General features: G+C 38.0%; 1 pseudogene; it reads left to right on the forward strand.

Annotated features, from left to right (window-relative positions):
* Positions 1–6033: 6033 nt before the first annotated feature.
* On the forward strand, positions 6034–8481 carry LOC121994861 (annotated as a pseudogene).
* Positions 8482–18100: the final 9619 nt, after the last annotated feature.

Genomic DNA, 18100 nt, shown 5'->3' on the forward strand with positions numbered 1-18100 from the left:
TCGCTTGGCTAACTCGCCCGACCGACCTCTCACCCGGCCAATCAGTCAATTCACTCGCCTGGCCAAACACTTGCTAGATGCTCGCTCGACTCGCTCGGCCACTGTAAAGCCTGTGATCCGCACTTTGCAGACACCAAACCCTGCTGGTAGCTTGAGATTATCAACTTAGGTCATTTCAATAGATAAGTTGAATTTAAGTTTATATATTTAAATTTGACTAAATTCCCAAAATATCTGGCAACAGATTGTTTTACCTAACAAATTTGAAACAGATTTAATTCTATTGAGATAGTCACAGAACAGAATGCTGAGGTGCAATAGACCCAACACATGAAGGCCCCCGTCCAGGCCGATTGGAATTGTGCCAATCAATCACGGGGAAAAGTCAGAGAAGTTCAGTGGACTGAACTTCAAGAGGTGGCAGTAGAAGATGCTCTTCTACTTGACCACACTCAATCTGGCTCGGTTCTTGACCAAGGACCCTCTCAAGTGTACTGAGGATGCTAATGCACAGACCATCAGTGTAGTGGAGGCATGAACTCATTCTGAGTTCTTTGGCCAAAACTACATCCTCAACTGCCTTGTCGACTCACTGTACGCTGTGTATAGCATGAAAAGAGCAGCTAAGGAGCTGTGGGAGTCCCTGGACAAGAAGTACAAGACAGAGGATGCAGGGGCCAAGAAGTTCATTGTGGGTCGATTCCTGGACTACAAGATGGTTGACTCCAAGACGGCGATCAACCAAATCCAGGAGCTTCAAGTGATCTTGCACAAGATCCACTCAGAAGGGATGGTTCTGAGTGAAACATTCTAGGTGGTTGCTACATTAAGAAGCTACCCCCTCAGCAGAAAGGACTTCAAGAACTGCCTAAAGCATAATCGGAAGGAGATGAATGCGGAGGAGCTCATTGTTAAACTTCACATCGAAGAAGACCACAAGAGTTCAGAGAGAAAGTTATTCTCTCAGGATACTATAAAAGTCAATGTGGTCGAGCACGGTCAACACTCTAAACGGAAGATCCACAAGTCTTCCAAGATGGGACCTAGAGGAGGCATCGACAAGAAGAAGTTCTTTGGGAAGAGCTTCAATTGTGATCGAGTCTGTCACAAATCTTCGGAGTGCAGAAAGTCAAAAAAGAAGTAAGAGGCCAACCTGAATGAGGGACTAGAAATAAATGACCTTTGCGTAGTGGTCTCAAAATTGAACCTAATCGGTTCAAACCCGCGGTAATGTGGATCGATACTTGAGCCATCAGACATATGTGTTGCAACAAGGAGCTATTCCATAACTTTGAGAAAGTCAATAAAGACAAGCTATTCATAGGGAACTCAACAACCTCATACATCATGGGCCAAGGAAAAGTAGTGATAGAGATGACCTCGGACAAAGACCTCACTCTGAATAATTTGTTGTATGTTCCAAAGATTCGGAAGAATCTAGTGTTCGGATCTGTAACGCCCGCCCTCCCTGCTACCCTAAGGGACGGGGCTACGATACTCTACGTATAAATTTTTCTTTTTAAAACAGCGGAAGACTTAAAATAATTTTCATAGTTTTAATAAAACTTTTCTTTTAAATTTCTTTTGAACTATACTATCACATGGCATCAAAAGAATAACATCAAATCCAGTGGAACCATAATGTCAAGCCACACATGTTTAGGTATCACAAGTCATAAAATACCAATGCATAGTTCTTTAAAGAAACTTTAAGCAGGTTCTTATTTATTTGGTTGCCTAGCCACCGCCACACACATCTTCGTTGCCCCTCCTGCTGCTCCTCTAACTCATCCAGCTTTTTCCTTTATCTGTGGTACAAGGAAAGTAAACTATGAGCACTCATGGCTCAGTAAGTTCCTTTCCTACTCACTAAAACCAACAATCAGCACATGATCAAGAATGCATCAACAAGTCATAATCTAAACTAATCATGGCATAACATAGCATTCTATTCAAGCATATCATGCATCATAATATAATCTCAACTAGTCATAGCATATCAAGCATCACCATGGCCGAAACATATACATAGTGCATTGCATAAAACATAGCTAGACATGACATAACAACAAGTATCATGGTATATCAAAGCATGGCCGAAACATGTATATCAAAGCATCATACTATGGCCGAAACATATACATCAAGGCATCATCATATCCATGGCCGAAATCTATATATCAAGCATCAACAAATCAATGGCCGAAACATGTCTATAAGGTATAGCATGAACATAACGTAATCATACCTTATCATGGCATATCATAATCAAGAGCATAACATGAAACATAGCATAATCATAAGGTGTATGCAATATGATTTTGGAAAACATGTATCCGAAAAACATGTGTATGTCTCATGATCTTTTAAACCATTTTCTTTTACATATATACTTGAAAATAATATCAACATATTTAGGGCCCCGGCTTGTACCATACATACATAACATAGATGCGCGCGTCCTAAGTATATCCAAGGTAGCAAGTCTTGAATCATACTAGGAACTAGGTCAAGATCACAAAACATGGCCTAGGGGCGTATTTAAAGAGTCCATCCCTTATTAGCCTAGATCACAAAGCAAGGCTTAGCCTAGATCACACAGCAAGGCTTAGGGGTGTACTAAGGAGCCCATCCCTTATTAGCCCAGATTACAAAGCAAGGCTTGGCCTAGATCACAAAGCAAGGCCTAGGGACTGATTAGGAGTCCACCCTTGGTACAAGCCACTCACATATAAAGTAAAATACATGTTATACATATCATGTATCATAAAAGCATGCATCACTTAGGCACACATCATATCATAAAAGTATGCATCACTTAGGCATACATCATGTCATAAAAGTATGCATCACTTAGGCATACATCATATCATAAAGGTATGCATCACTTAGGCATACATCATGTCATAAAGGTATGCATCACTTAGGCATACATCATATCATAAAGGTATGCATCACTTAGGCATACATCATGTCATAAAGGTATGCATCACTTAGGCATACATCATGTCATATCAATATGCATCACTTAGGCATAGATCATAAAAACATGCATATCTTAAGCATAAAGCATATCATCAAGCATGCTTGATTTAACCACATATCATATCATGAAAGCATGCATATTTTAAGCACTAAACATAGCATCAAGCATGCATAATTTAACCACATATCATAACATAAGCATGCATAATTTAAGCACAAAGCATATCATATCATAAAAGCATGCATATCATATCATAAGTCATAAATCACAAGCATACATATTAAGCATAAGGGTGTATCTTGTGATTATCCTATCATAGGAAACATGGTATCATATTTATCTTGGTTTTAAGCTTCCTAAACCCTTGTGGCCGAAACCCTTTAGAGCTCAATTTAGGTTAAACACAACATCCAAGCATGTGGCACCTAAATTATCATCATAGCATTTTCATAGGAAGCATTATAAACATGATTAACTTAGTTTCTAAGTTCCTCAAGTCCCTAATTTCATATGGCCGAAACCTTAAGGTGTGGAACAAGGTTCCATATGACATAAAAGCATGGACAACTTTAAATCATATTTATAACATTTTTACCAAGAACAAGGTAAACACATTTGACACATTTGAATTAGTTCCTAAGTTCTTTAAGCCCTTAACATATGTCATGGCCGAAATTTAACAAGTTCTCATTAGAGCTACAAACAAGCATACAAGCATGTGAACTTGGACTAACATTATGTATAAATTCATACAAGGCATCATCCAATAGTTATGGCCGAAACAAACCCTAGCATCATTTTAGGTCATAAAACAACATATAACATTTGAACCTTGGCTTTCTACTTATCATATTTCATGTAGAGTGACATGAGCATATTTAATTTAAGTCCTAGGGTCTCTAGGGCATCTAAACCTTCATGGACGAGACTTACAATGGTCCATTTAGGTCATGGAAAAATCATACAAGCATGTGACACAATCAATAGGTTATCATATTTTCATAAGAAGCATTTTAACACCTTTGGTTTAAATTCTAGGGCCTCTAGGTCATTTAAACCTTACTTGGCAGAAACTCATCAGTGTTTAAACTTGCTTCAAGTAACATAAAAACATATGAAGTCATACAAGTTTTATAGCATGTGTAAAGACAAGCATAATGAGCATATATATGAATTGTGTCTTAGGCTTTCTAGGTCTCTTTTTCCCTTTTTCTTTTATTTTTTTTTTCATGGCCGAAACCTACCATTCTTTAGCTAGGTTTTTAAGTGGCCTAAAGCATGAAAAACCTAAGTAAGTTTCATGGTAAAATTTACTAAGAAACATATATATAAATTTGGTTCATGAACAAACTTGGACTCTTGTGATCATACATGTAATATGTCATATAACTAATTTTTCTACACCCTAATTAAGCATGAGGGCATTAGACAACTTTCATATCTAAACATCACAGAGGTCTTGAGCATATTAAAATTTTGTTTAAGCTTTTCTAAGCTATCCATCTCATCATGGCCGAAAACCCTAAGAAAGAGTTCATGAAGTTCTAGCAATATTCAAACATACAACTCTTTTAAGATATTTGTATTCTATCACATGAGCATGTTTATTTAAATTTAAGGGCCTTCCTAACCCTAAACCCTTTCTTGGCCGAAACATATGAGTGGGTTTTCTTTTAGTTCAAATATCTTCTAAGCAAGAAAACTAATACATGATCCTTAATATTTCATAGGAAGAACCTTGTACTAGTTGGGTAAAACAATAAATTTCCCTAGCCTCTCAAAAATATTTTTGGCCGAAATTCTAGGGTTAAGTACTTCTCTGATCAAGCATCATATAGGTATAAAAACATGAAGAAGAACCCTTTTCCATGGCATAGAAAATCTATCATGTAGTGAAGACTAGTTAAACATCACTAGATTTTTGAAAGCTCTTCTTAGCCGAATTTTCTCAAACTTGTTTCTAGGTTTTAAAATCCTCATAAAATCTGAAAAAACACATAAAAGCCTTGTACCACAGGTGAGAGGAAGCTTACATCCTTTTTCGCTTGTGGATCTAAGGTATGGTGAAGAAGAAGTAACCTCTTCTTTTAGTTCCTTTCCCTTGAATTCCCTTGCTTAGTCCTCCTTGTATCTTAGGCTTCTTAGGGGAAAAACCTTGGCTTTGGGGCTGAAGATGGAGGAGAGGGGACTGTGGTTTCGGTGAGGGAGAGGAAGAATGAGAGAAAATGAGAGAAAATAGAATTTTCCCTTTACATATTCTCTTTTATGTTAAGGGGGAAGAGGTAGCAAACTTAGTTTTTGCTTTCCTTCTCCCTTAGCCTCTTTTTTTTCTATTTTATTTTTATTTTTATTTTTATTTATTTATTTATCCCCATCATTCATGGTGAAATAAGGGGGAATGAATCCCCTTAATGGTCTCTTTTATTTTCGGCAAGAGAAGAGAGAAAGAGGGAGAGGAAGGGAGGAAAGCAAATTGCCTTTCTCTTGTTCTTTACTTGTTTTCTTTTGACTATCTTTTATTCTCACCTTTATCATGAGTTTCCCTCCTTTGTTATCAATATCTTCTCTCTATCCCAATTGGTTATTACCCATTAACTCTATGAAATATAATATAAGAGGTTCAAGGTTCAATCCTTGACCATTACTTCATTTTATTTCATTTTATTTCTTTTTACTTCAACTCACTTCTTATTATTTTTCTAAGGCAAAATTCATCATTCTCATATTTATTCTTAAAAGCTTAGTGGGTGTTACAGTACCCCGTACCTCATAAAAAGTTCGTCCTCGAACTTTAAAATAGCTCCGGGTACTTTTGTTTCATATCGTCCTCGCGTTCCCAGGTGGCTTCTTCAAATTGTTGATTCCGCCACAAGACTTTTACTAAGGGTATTTCTTTGTTCCTTAACCTCTTGATTTCTCGGTCCAGAATCTGGATGGGTTTACTTTCGTAACTTAAGTCCTCCTGAACCTGTACCGACTGCGGCTCAATTACTTGATCTGTGCTGGGAATACATTTCTTGAGCATCGATACATGGAACACATCGTGAATGACTGCCATGTCTGGAGGTAGTTCCAATCTATATGCGACTTGGCCCACTCTTTCTAAAATCCAGTACGGTCCTACGTATCGGGGGCTTAACTTGCTCTTCTTTCCGAACCTCATTATCCCTTTTATGGGGGATACTTTAAGGAATACTAAGTCTCCGATATTGAATTCTAGCGGCCTGCGCCGTTTATCGGCATAATTCTTCTGCCGACTCTGAGCAGTTTCTATTCGTTGACGAATCTTTGTATAGCTCGGGTGGTGTCATCAATAAGTTCCGTTCGGAACCCCATTTCCTTCTTTTCCCCACTTTCATACCAGCATATAGGAGATCTACACTTCCTCCCATATAGATCTTCGTAAGGTGCCATTCCAATAGTAGTTTGGTAGCTATTATTGTAGGCGAATTCTGCCAGGTATAAATATCGACACCAGCTCCCCTTGAAATCCAGGGCACAAGCTCTTAACATATCTTCCAATATTTGATTTACTCTTTCAGTCTGCCCATCAGTTTGTGGGTGGAAGGCTGTGCTAAACAACAACTTTGTGCCGAGGGCCTTCTGAACGCACTCCCAAAAGTGCGAGATAAAACGTCCGTCTCTATCAGAAATAATGGTCTTAGGAATACCATGTAGTCTGACGATTTCCTTAACATATATCTGAGCTAGTTGTTCAATTGAATAAGTCATCTTGATCGCCAAAAAGTGTGCAGACTTTGTCAATCTGTCCACGATCACCCATATAGCATCATACCCGTTTGTTGTCTTGGGTAGACCTGAAATGAAATCCATGGAGATTTCTTCCCATTTCCATTCTGGAATTTGGACAGGTTGTAATAATCCACCGGGTCTCTGGTGTTCAGCTTTTACCCTTTGGCATGTCATACTGAGCCACTTCCCTTTTCATACTGGACCACCAAAATTTCTTTTTCAGGTCCTGGTACATCTTGTCTGACACGTCAAGATGCCTCCAAAAGCACTCCGCTTCACTTTGCAGCAGCCAGTGGAGATGCTGTCATGCTGCTGTTGCTTCTGCAACGAGATGCCTCTGCAGGTTTCCTGCAGGACGAAGAAGGTTTAGCCATCATCCACATCGCAGCAAGTGTAGGCAGCCTGAACTTGATCAAGGAGATATTGGCGTATTGTCCTGATGCTTTGGAACAGAAGAACAACAAAAGGAAGCAACTTTGTTCATGTGGCCGTCGAGAAGAAGAATCTAAAGGTAGTGAAGTACGTTCTCAGTTCTTCCTCCTCTGCCAAAGAGCTCCTCAATGAACAAGACAATGAAGGAAACACGCCTTTGCATCTCGCGGTCCTTGCGAGGGATCGGAAAATGATTCGAATGTTGTTATCCAGTCGAATCGTGGACACTGCCCTCACGAACAATTCGGGTTTCACACCGATCGACGTTGCTTCCTCAAAAGTCAGAATAGAAGTCAGCCTTCGGATGGTAAGGGTTCATCATTTCATTTCATATGCGATTCACATTGTTTGAATTTCAATTTGTATGAGTTTTCTCCTTCAAATATCATTCAGTTTCAGATTTAAGTTTGCTTTGTCTGATTGAATCCAACATTTTCTATGGCTTTGCAGTATAACATCATGACAGATTTAATCTCATACGGCTCGCGTTTCAGTCCACAGCGAGTCGATCACTAAAGAAACCACTTGCAGAGAAAGCAAGATGATGAAATAAATCGATATCGAGCATTGGCCAATAACCTGGCTGTTATTGCGGTGCTCATTGCGACAGTCACCTTTGCAGCTGCATTCACCTTACCGGGAGGATACAACAGCAATGCTGGACCAGATGAAGGAATGGCCATCTTATCGAGCAGAGCTTCCTTCAAAGCATTCATGATCTCAGACACCTTAGCCATGGCCAGCTCCATCACAGTAGCACTCGTTCTGATCTACTCTGGTTCTCTAGATCATGATGTCCGATTGCAGTCCCTTATGACCGCAATCAAGCTATTGTGGGTTGCAGTCGGTGCCATGAGTGTGGCATTCGTCACTGGTGTGTACGCTGTCGTTGAGCGCGACATCAAGTGGATTGCGGTTCTTGTCGCCCTAATAGTTTGCAGTGTCCCTTTAGTTGCCTTTATCATTACTTATCGGCATTCTGCAGACTACTTGAGCATGGTGAAGACACAGTTAATTCCCTCATTTGGCCACACGGAGGAGCAGATGGATTTAGATGAGTTCAAGGACGGTACAGCCAATAAAAGGATACAAATGAAATTTGTTGAATCTCATAGAGTTGATGTCATGGACTTTATAACACCAGAGTCATCGGAGGCAGCTACATGAGGATCAAATTGTTTTAAGATTTCTTTATTTCTTTTGGAAAAATAATATGTTATCAGATAATGATGCTTATAAGACTTTTGTGTATGTTCATTGTGTATAGATATACGACTTTCTGTATGCTTATTATGCATAGATATAATTATAATCCCAACTAATCTTATTAATTATTTTTATGAGTGACGGGTGTGATTCTATATAAACTTTCTATTAGTTATCAAGATAAATCGGGAAGCACATACGGTGGCTAACCTAGAAACCCAGTATCCTTTGGTTGCGCTCCTCATTTAGAAAAAAAATTCCTGTAAATACGTCATAGCTAGGGATCGAACCACGAGTATCTGGGTGATAATCTGGATATCCTATCGCGGCACCATAGCCCCGGGGACTCAATGTGCATAGATATAGTCCTTTCAACCATTCGCCCCAAGGCAATGGTGCCCGATGTCTTTTTAGTTTCTAGTCTTAGTTTAAATAAATTAATGAATAATTTTTTTTAATGGTGATTGACCTAAGAATGTTGGACTGATAGGCCATCCGTTGTGAGCACTTCTTAGTTACCTTTGATGGTCGGTGAGAAAGTTCTGTAGAATCAAGCCGATTACTTTCATAATTAGTCAGTATAAGTTAGATACTTTGTATATATATGATCACCTGGCCGCACAACCTTGCGAAGCTTTTCCTAGAGATTTGGGATGAGAAACACATCAAGAAGTTAGAATGACGGCCAAGGGTTCTCTGTGCATAGTCACTTTGACGCTCAAGCAAGTCCTTAAAGAAGTAGAAGATGCATAAGAGAATTAGGTTTTGATGAGTTGTGTGCGCGTAACTTTTCTCATGAGAGATGACTACCTTTTATAGGATTGTCACTATCCACCACGCTCTCCTTTTGACCCTCGTTCTTCATGATCGTTGCCACCTTTTTCGAAATAAATGACCATTACGGCATATTTATTTCTGAATGAATAGCTGTGTTTTGCGCCTTTCTCATGATAATGACGGCATTATCCACATCCTTAATAAATAACGACTTGTTGCTTTATTTATAGAAAACTAGGGACATTTCAGTTTAGCCAGAGGGCGTAAGAACCTAAGCAAGTCAGGAGTCAGGGAGTTAGGGGTCGGAAAGTCAAGAGTCAGGGAGTTAGGGGTCGGAAAGTCAAGAGTCGGGAGTACAACTTTGACTTTTGACTGCCACCTTGGCAAGATTGTTAACCTTTCTAGCCATGTGGCTCTCGCTGATTGCCCTCATCACTAATCTCCCCCTTAAGTATAGTCGAATGAGGCGACAATCTGACTTATTGGATTGGTATGATGTACTGGATCGTTACGCATGTGAGAGGGAGGGGGTGAATCACGTGGCTTTAAAAAACTATATTTTTCGAATTTAAAGAAGTACACAGTGGAATTAAAATCAATAAAAACAAGAAAAACCACAGTATGCAAGGAGTTACTTGGTTTAGAGCCTTCGGCAACTCTTACTCCAAGATCCACGATCCCTCGGACTGTATCGACAGGTAATCCACTATAATCCTCTTCCGAAACTGTCAAAAGAGGGAATCGAGTACAAAAAATACGAGGATAAGTATAACAAGCTACACTTTCTTTTATGCAGTAATTAAGTACAAAAATAAACTTTCTTTACCCAACACTTTTAAAGATGATCGGATCGAGCTTGGTGTTGGACGCCTCATCACCAGTAGTCTAACGTAGTAGTGTCGGAGTAGAATAGCAACACGAAGTCAGAGCATCAAACGATTGCGTAGAAGCTTGTAAATGAGTTGTGTTTGAAAAAGAGGTCAAACAACCCTTTTAAAGAGTACTGGAGGGACCTCCAATGCCACTGGAGGTGCCTTCAACCTCAAAAGTTTTATCTCGAGAACTCCGCTTCTTATCGTTATCGAGGTCTTCTATGCTATTCAACCGAAGGCTCCTTCAAAACCTTCCAAGGGGCCTTCAGCGGCCAGCTTCAAGGCGCCTTCCTTCGCATGGAAGACACCTCCGCACCTTTCTGAATGGGGCCTTCGACCAAGCCTCCGAAGCGCCTCCACAAGCACAGGAGGCAACTCAAGTACAACTCACTTGAAACATTTTTTTTTCCATTTTTCTCCTACAAAATATGTTAGTCTAATAGAAAAATATCTAACTTGTAAAATAAAGTTAGTACAATTTATAAAATAGTAGTATTAACTAGACCCTATCTTTTCGAGAACAGGATCTAGTCACGATCTCAATTTAGATTTCCAAAATGGACCTAAATTGGACTTGCGCTTAAAGTCTCTAATTGGGACTCATCCTCACTAGAACTTTCTCCTCCAGTGACTTACCTTACTTATCATGCAGAGTCGCTTAAGGTCCACCATGTCTTCCGGCTAGTTGTTAGGTCCACAGACCCAACTAGACTACGGCCAGCAGTCGAGTCTCGCGGATCCAATCGGACTTCCCTCCAGATATCAAGTCACAACTTGACCTATCTGGACTTCTACACATAGACCCGACCTCGGGCCGGGTCTGGCCCGGACCCGGTCCGGGCCCGTAACCGGGTTAACGGGCTAGTTGCCCGTTGACCCGGTTCGCCGGGTCGAACTGGAATCGACCGGGCAAGTTGCCGGGTCGGTTCTGATTCCGGTTCAGTTGCTGTAAAACCCATGAACCACCAGTTAACCGACAATTCAGCCCGCCGGTTCAGCCGCAATTTTTTTTTGTAACTGTTTGAACCACAGGTTAATCGGCGGTTCATAGCCGTTGGAACCACCGGTTAACTGGCGGTTCATAGCCGTTGGGCGGGGGGGGGGGGGGGGTTGGGTATTTTTTTCAATGGTTATGATCATTTGACCATTTCTTGATCAATGACTATGATTTAGTGTCCGTTACTATCAAAACTCTATAAATAGAGAGCTCATTTCATCATTTTCACACACATCTTCTTTACTCTTACTCTTAATCTCAATTTCGTATTCTCTACACGCTTTTGTTTCCAATTTTCAATTACAATGGAAGGAGGCCGCGGAGGTGCATCATCTCGAGCTCGGAAGGGAAAGCAAATAATGAATCCATGGGAGGAGGACCCCAACATTCAATCCACCGATGATGAGATCGAGCATCTTCCGAATCCGACACCCGAAACACAAGGAAGTACTGATGCAATTACTTCTAAGGTTCGGGAACTTCCTCCTCTAAAGTCTTCTATTTTCACTAAACATTTTGAGAAGGACACTCTTCCGTCGGGAGAAATGCGTGCAAAATGTAAGCACTGCAATGCTTCCTACAAATTCCAAGCCGGTGGTGGCTATGGGTCATTGAAATGACATGTAGAAACCAAGCACCTGACGCAATATGGGTTCGACCATTCTCAAACACAATTATCAAGATTTTCTTTAACTAGCGGTAGTACCGATTCCGGTTTATTTTTATATTTGGATAATAAATTAAGAGAATCATTAGCTAAATTTATTTCCGTAGAACATCTTTCTTTTAGTTTTGGATCTAAATGCACATTTGAAGATTTTTATAAAGAATCTCTTAATCCATGTGCTAAACGTGTTCCTAGGACTACATTTACTCGTACAATTTAAAAATTAGTAAAACAAGGAAAAAAGAATTTAATTGGTAAATTTATTAAATTAGATAATAAAGTTTCTTTATGTTCCGATATTTGGAGTGATCATTGGCAAACACATTCGTATATGAGTGTGACTTGCCATTGGATCGATAACTCTTGGAACCTCCAAAAAAGATTGTTAGCTTATAGAGTTTTTGATAAATCACATAATGCTTATAACATCGCATAATTATTATGTTTAATTTTAGAAGAATATGACTTAACTCATAAAATATTTTCAATATCATTAGATAATGCTAGTTCCAATACCGCTTGTATAGATGATCTAAAATTTGTTTGTCAACCTATTATTGGCGGTTTATTATATATGCCATGTTTTAAATTTATGTGTTCAAGATGATTTAAAATTTTTAGAAAGTTATATTAAACCAATTAGAATTATAATTTCTTATTTATGGTCTCATCCATATATAATGAAACAATGGGGTAGGTTTTGTAAAATTAATGGAATGAGACCTAAAAAATTTTCACGTGATGTACCAACACGTTGGAATTCAACATACCAATTATTACACGATTCATTTCAATATAAAGAATTATTATATTCATTTTTTTCACAAAATACTAATACTAATATATATTTATTTTCACAACAATGGAATATTTGTAGTAGTATTTGTGAAATTTTAAAAGTATTTAATGATGCAACCGAACAACTTTCCGGTGTTTATTACCCCACCACTCAATTAGTTTTAGAAAATTTTTCTAATATAGTATTAGTTTTAAATGAACATATTAATAATGAATCTTTATCTCCTTGCATCTTAGCTATGAAAACTAAATGGGAAAAATATTTTTATTTAATTCCTAAAATTTATTTAATTGCATTCGCTTTAGATCCTAGATTTAAATTAGAAGTTTTACAAAAAATGTTAACTTTATATTATGACGATTTAATTCCAATTAAAGATTCTTCTTCCCTTGATCCAGTTAATATTATAAATAATGTTAGAATTTATTTATATGATATTTATAATCAATATTATACAAAATATGGAATACAAATTAATATTTCTGAAATATAACAAACTACTAGTAGTAATTTAAAACTTACAAAAGCACAACTCTTATTAAAAGAATAGATAAAACATCCACGAGGATCTTCAAGTTCCACACAGGAACTTGAGAATTATTTTATGACTTCTTTTGATTTTAATGAAGTAAATAGCGAAAATTTTGATATCTTAAAGTGGTGGTCACAGAAGGCTCAAAGCTTTCCCATTCTCTCCGTGATCACCAAAGAAATATTAGCTTGTCCAATATCAACTGTTGCTGTGGAGCAGATGTTCAGTGCCGGCGGCAACATATTAGATGAACGACGATCAACTTTATCTCCAGACTCATTGGAAGCCCAAGCATTACCAGACAATTAGACCAGAGCGGAGAAAAGAATCCAAGGAATGCAACTTTCAGATGACGAAGTTGAAGATTTTGATATTGAAGGAACAAATACAACAGGAACAGGAATTGGAAGTGAGTGAAAATGTAAAAGGATAAAAATGTAAAAGAACTACGTGAGCTTTGATTCCCCTAAAGGGATACGTAGGTAACTTAAATAAGTGCAAGCCCTTTTTTCAAATAAATTTTAATTTGTAATTTGTAATGTTTATTTTTTAATTTTTTAACATAATAATCTTGAACCGCAGAGAACTGTGACGAATCGTGAACCGAACCGTGAACCGGCGATTCCGAACCGTGAGCCGTAACCGTCTTGAGAGGTTAAGGTTAAGGGTCAACCTGTCTGGAACCATCAAACCTGCAATTCTGAACCGTCGAACCATCAGTTCTGAACTGTGGTCAGGTCTATCTACACCAGCTATTAGGTCCTTTAGACCTAGCTAGATTTTAACTTGGTGTTAAACCAATCAAGTCCTATACACTTAGTAGAAAGGTTAGATCACAACACATCTAACTTTAATCCACTTTTCATTGATCAAAACTTAGGTTTGATCATTGGTGTTAACTGCACCAACAATCTCCCTCTTTGATGTAATGACAACCTGGGATAAAGTTGTAAAAATAATGCAATAAGAAATAGCAAAAAATGATTTAAGAGAAATCAAAATGATTTTGGTTGTGTTTATTCTCTTAATCACTTTTCAGGGTTAAGTTTTTGTTGGAATCTCGTGGTAGTTTTGATGTGATCAACCATGTTAAGTTAGTCCTGTTATGTTTTGATCATCGTGTCTAAGTGTACAGGACCTTAGGAACACAAGAAGTCGGGCATAAGATGCAGCTAGCGAGAAAGATGGTGTGGGAGGGGAGCCGGCAAGCTCGGTGCATCCGAGGGACGAAGTGCTACGAAAGAGCACACCAGTGGACGAGAAGGACGTGCATGACATTCGAAGGATGAGAAGTCGAAGTGGAAGCCTGCTCGAGGAGAATGTCAAAAAATGGGTCCGGGTGAACCCTATTTTGGATGACTGCGATCACTTAGGCGATCAGAGCAACAGAAGAGCGAAAGGAGGCTAGAATTGTTGGTGGAGGTGCCTTAAAAGTGAATTGAAGGTGCCTCCACATCTTCACTGTGGAAGGCGCCTTCGTAATATTCATCGAAGGCGCCTTCTAGCCCTATGGAAGGCGCCTTCGACCAGGCTAATTTTACCATTGCCAAGGGATAAAGCTTTATCCTTTGGCGCCTCGCTGGAGGGGCCTTCCAGCCTATTGGAGGCGCCTTCCACCCATGGATAAAGTTTTCCAAGAGCTATAAAAAGGCTCCTAGAGCTAGGAAATAGACAACAACTTTAGTATCAACTCTTATTTTAATTTTCTAGCAACTGTCTGAGCGTTTAATGATTGTAAGAGCTTCTCCGCCTACACGAAGGAGATCTTTTAGAGCTTTTCATTGCCCTTAGATTAACAACCACCTAGGTTGCAACCAAGTAAATAGTGTGCCTCATCTCTTTAGTTGTTAATTTAAGTTATTATTATTGTTGCTTTTAATTTGAGTTGAAAGAACGGGAAAGGTATTGTTTTCTTTTTCAGGTTATTCACATCTTCCTCTTACCGACCTCCAAGGGTCCTAACAGTTTTGTTTTTGAATTTCATAATTTTCTTACTTTTTCTTACTTAAACCCTTACTCTCTCCCTTTGGTAATCATCAAAAAAAAAAAATGCATATAAGCATACCAAAAGGAAAAAAAACAAGTAAATTTATAAAATAATAAAGTTTTATAGGTCTATTTTAGGGAAGGGTGAAAGACTTCAAGAAAATTTTCAAAAGAATTTTGAAGGTAATTAAGAGATTTTCAAGTTTTCAAAGTAATTTGCAAAAATGCATTGTTAAGTATTTTTTAAAAACAATTTTACGAAACATTTTTAAGTTTGAAGACCAATATTTGCAAAGCATTTCCTAGTATTTTTCAAAAAAAAATATTTTAAAAGTTATCATGTTTATAAAGAAGTGCTTGTCAAAAGCATTCTCAAGGGTTTTCCAAAGCAAATTTAAAACAAGTTTTTAATAAGCTTTTCAAATATGTATAAGGACTTTTTACAAGTTATTTTCAAAGTGTTTTCAAAACAATAAATTAATTTTCAAAACATGTCTCAAAATGTCTTTAAAGAAATTACAAAAAAATAATTTTGAAAATACTTTGAAATTAAGTTTCAAAAGAATTTGCAAACCAACAGTTTGAAATAACTTGCAAAAAACTCTTTGAAAGTAATTTTCAAATATCCTCCCCATTAACCTAATATTATTTTTTTAAAAATAATATTTATCTAAAAATTATCCTGAAATGTCTAACCTTTAGTTATTAACTAACTATTAGAAAATAGTATCATTCACTTGGTTAGTCAAGTTAAGTATATGTATCTAGTTAGTTATCTACTAAGAAAGACTACTTAACTTGATCATTGTATTTTTATATTTTTCACCCAGACTTTTGTTGATGCACTGATATAAGTATCTAAAGTCCAAGCAAAGTCCTAAGTATCTCACATCATTCTATATTTTTGAATACACAAGTAAGGTAAGCCTAGTGTGTTTGTGAGATGCTAGCTGCCTAAAACTATAGGATCATGATTTCTATGGCAGTTTTGGGCTAAGTTCATAACAATTTTAAAAGACTAGGAAAATTGGGATTTTGAGAAAATATTATTGAATTTTCCTAGAATTTAAAATTTATTTAAGGAAAAAGACATCTTATCCTTTAATTGGATTTTCAAAAAGAATGTACTAGGTTATCAAACTAAGGTAAATAATACATAACTACCCGATATATAAATTGTAAAAGTCAAGTAGACAAGCCAAGTCAAGTGAACAATATATACAAGGGCACTGAATAAAGTCAAATCATCATCGACAGGTAAATGTAGGGGTTGATCAATGATGCGCAAAGCTTGAAGTATGGCCTGCATTTGTAGGTCTAGCCGCCTAAACCTAGTGGTCATGTCACTGCGAAGAGAGGTGAATCCCTCCGATATTGACTATCAGATCTATGCAGAAGACACCTCAAGTCTAGAAAGGCGCTCATAAGTGGAAAGTGTGGTCGAAGGCTAGGTCATAGTCAGAGGAGATGCAAAGTACTTGTCAAATATAAACTCCGGCATCTCTTCCTCCGTAGCAGCGGCTACCTCGTTGACCTCGGTTGAAATAACTAGTGGGATTCCCTCATCGACCTCATTTGGAACGGTTGGCTGAGGACCCGCTCTCTAAGTCAGTCCCCCTTGAGTGGTAACCTCCATATGCACTAATGTAAGCTGACGCCGACCAATTTCATCATACGTGCTAAGGAAAGTAAATGTACCCTGGGTCATGTCTACCCCTATGGTTGAAAATATAAAAGTCAAAATCTGGTAGTAGGGCATATGGATCTGTCCCCTAGTAATGAGACTGGATGTATAAATGACATTCTAAAACATATGTAATGTAATTTCGATGTCTAGTCGTTAGCATAATACAGAAAGGAAGAAAGAATGTGAGGGTCGGATCATCGCAACATCGCGAGATGTGATCCGCAAAATGCAGGTGGGAAGGACTCTATACAAGACATAGTCCTGAACCCTAAGAGAGAGATCTAAAGTCAGTCATAGTAGGTACTCTCTTCTCCCTAAAAACTATATATATGGATAGTATCCAGTATAATATGGGAGTAGAGTTTACCAAATGACAAGTTCGTACTAGGGTAATACAAAAACAGGCATGTAGACCACCTAAATCCCAAATTATCATACAGTAGAGTGGGTGAGAACCTAAAGTCCTCACCACCTACTCTGGTGGAGTATTTCAAGTCATCTATCTTTAACTAAGTTATTATAAAATTGGGCTAATTTTACATAAGATGTTGCTCGGCAATAAATTGACCAATAATTTGGTCATTTTGTCATTAGCCTTGCTTTTTATCATTTGCTCCTTGCTTCAATTGCTTTTCTTGAGAATTTTACCTTTTGAATTTTTTTGAAGCTTCAAAACCTTCCATTAGAGCAAACTATTGCTCTATCTCTATCATGAAGAAGTTTCAATTCTTGATTTCCAAGAATTGAAGCTTGTAAATGTAAATGGTGGAGGCATTCTTGTGTTGAATTCGAGTTCATCTCGAGAATCCATCTTAAAGTTGAGCTCCTTTTTGATGATAGTCTTTAGCATGTTCAAATTAGGGCTTCAACTTCTTCTTCTTCCTCTAGCTCATTTCCCTTTCCGGTGATGAGTCTGGTGAAGAGCGGTCTCACTCTGATACCACTTGTTGGGACACTTCAGAGCAAAAGTGGGGTGAATAGCCCGCTCTCTTCACTTCGATGATAATAATGTAGCGGAAAAACTTGAAGCAACCCTCCCAATGCTAATATAAGGATTTACTTAGTATCCACCGTACCTCAAGAAGAAGTGACTAATCCAAGGACAACCACACACATTACTATCACACACATTACTTAGTATACACTCTCACACACATTACTATCAAAATACTCCTTCTCAGAACAACCAGAGGTGGAGAAAACTCATACAATCTCACACGGAGAAATACAACAAGAATACAAGAACAAATGAAAGTAAAAACACTTAACAATGAAATTTTTGCTTAGCTTGCTATCTTCTTATTGTTTAGAGTCGCTCCTTATTGATTCAAAAGTGCAGCAACACTTCACCCATAATCATCCAAGAAGTGGTGGAGAGAATCGTGTAAGAGCTATTCGTTTGAACC

The sequence above is a fragment of the Zingiber officinale genome, chromosome 6A, assembly GCF_018446385.1.
Source record: "Zingiber officinale cultivar Zhangliang chromosome 6A, Zo_v1.1, whole genome shotgun sequence".
NCBI classification, from domain to species: Eukaryota; Viridiplantae; Streptophyta; class Magnoliopsida; order Zingiberales; family Zingiberaceae; genus Zingiber; species Zingiber officinale.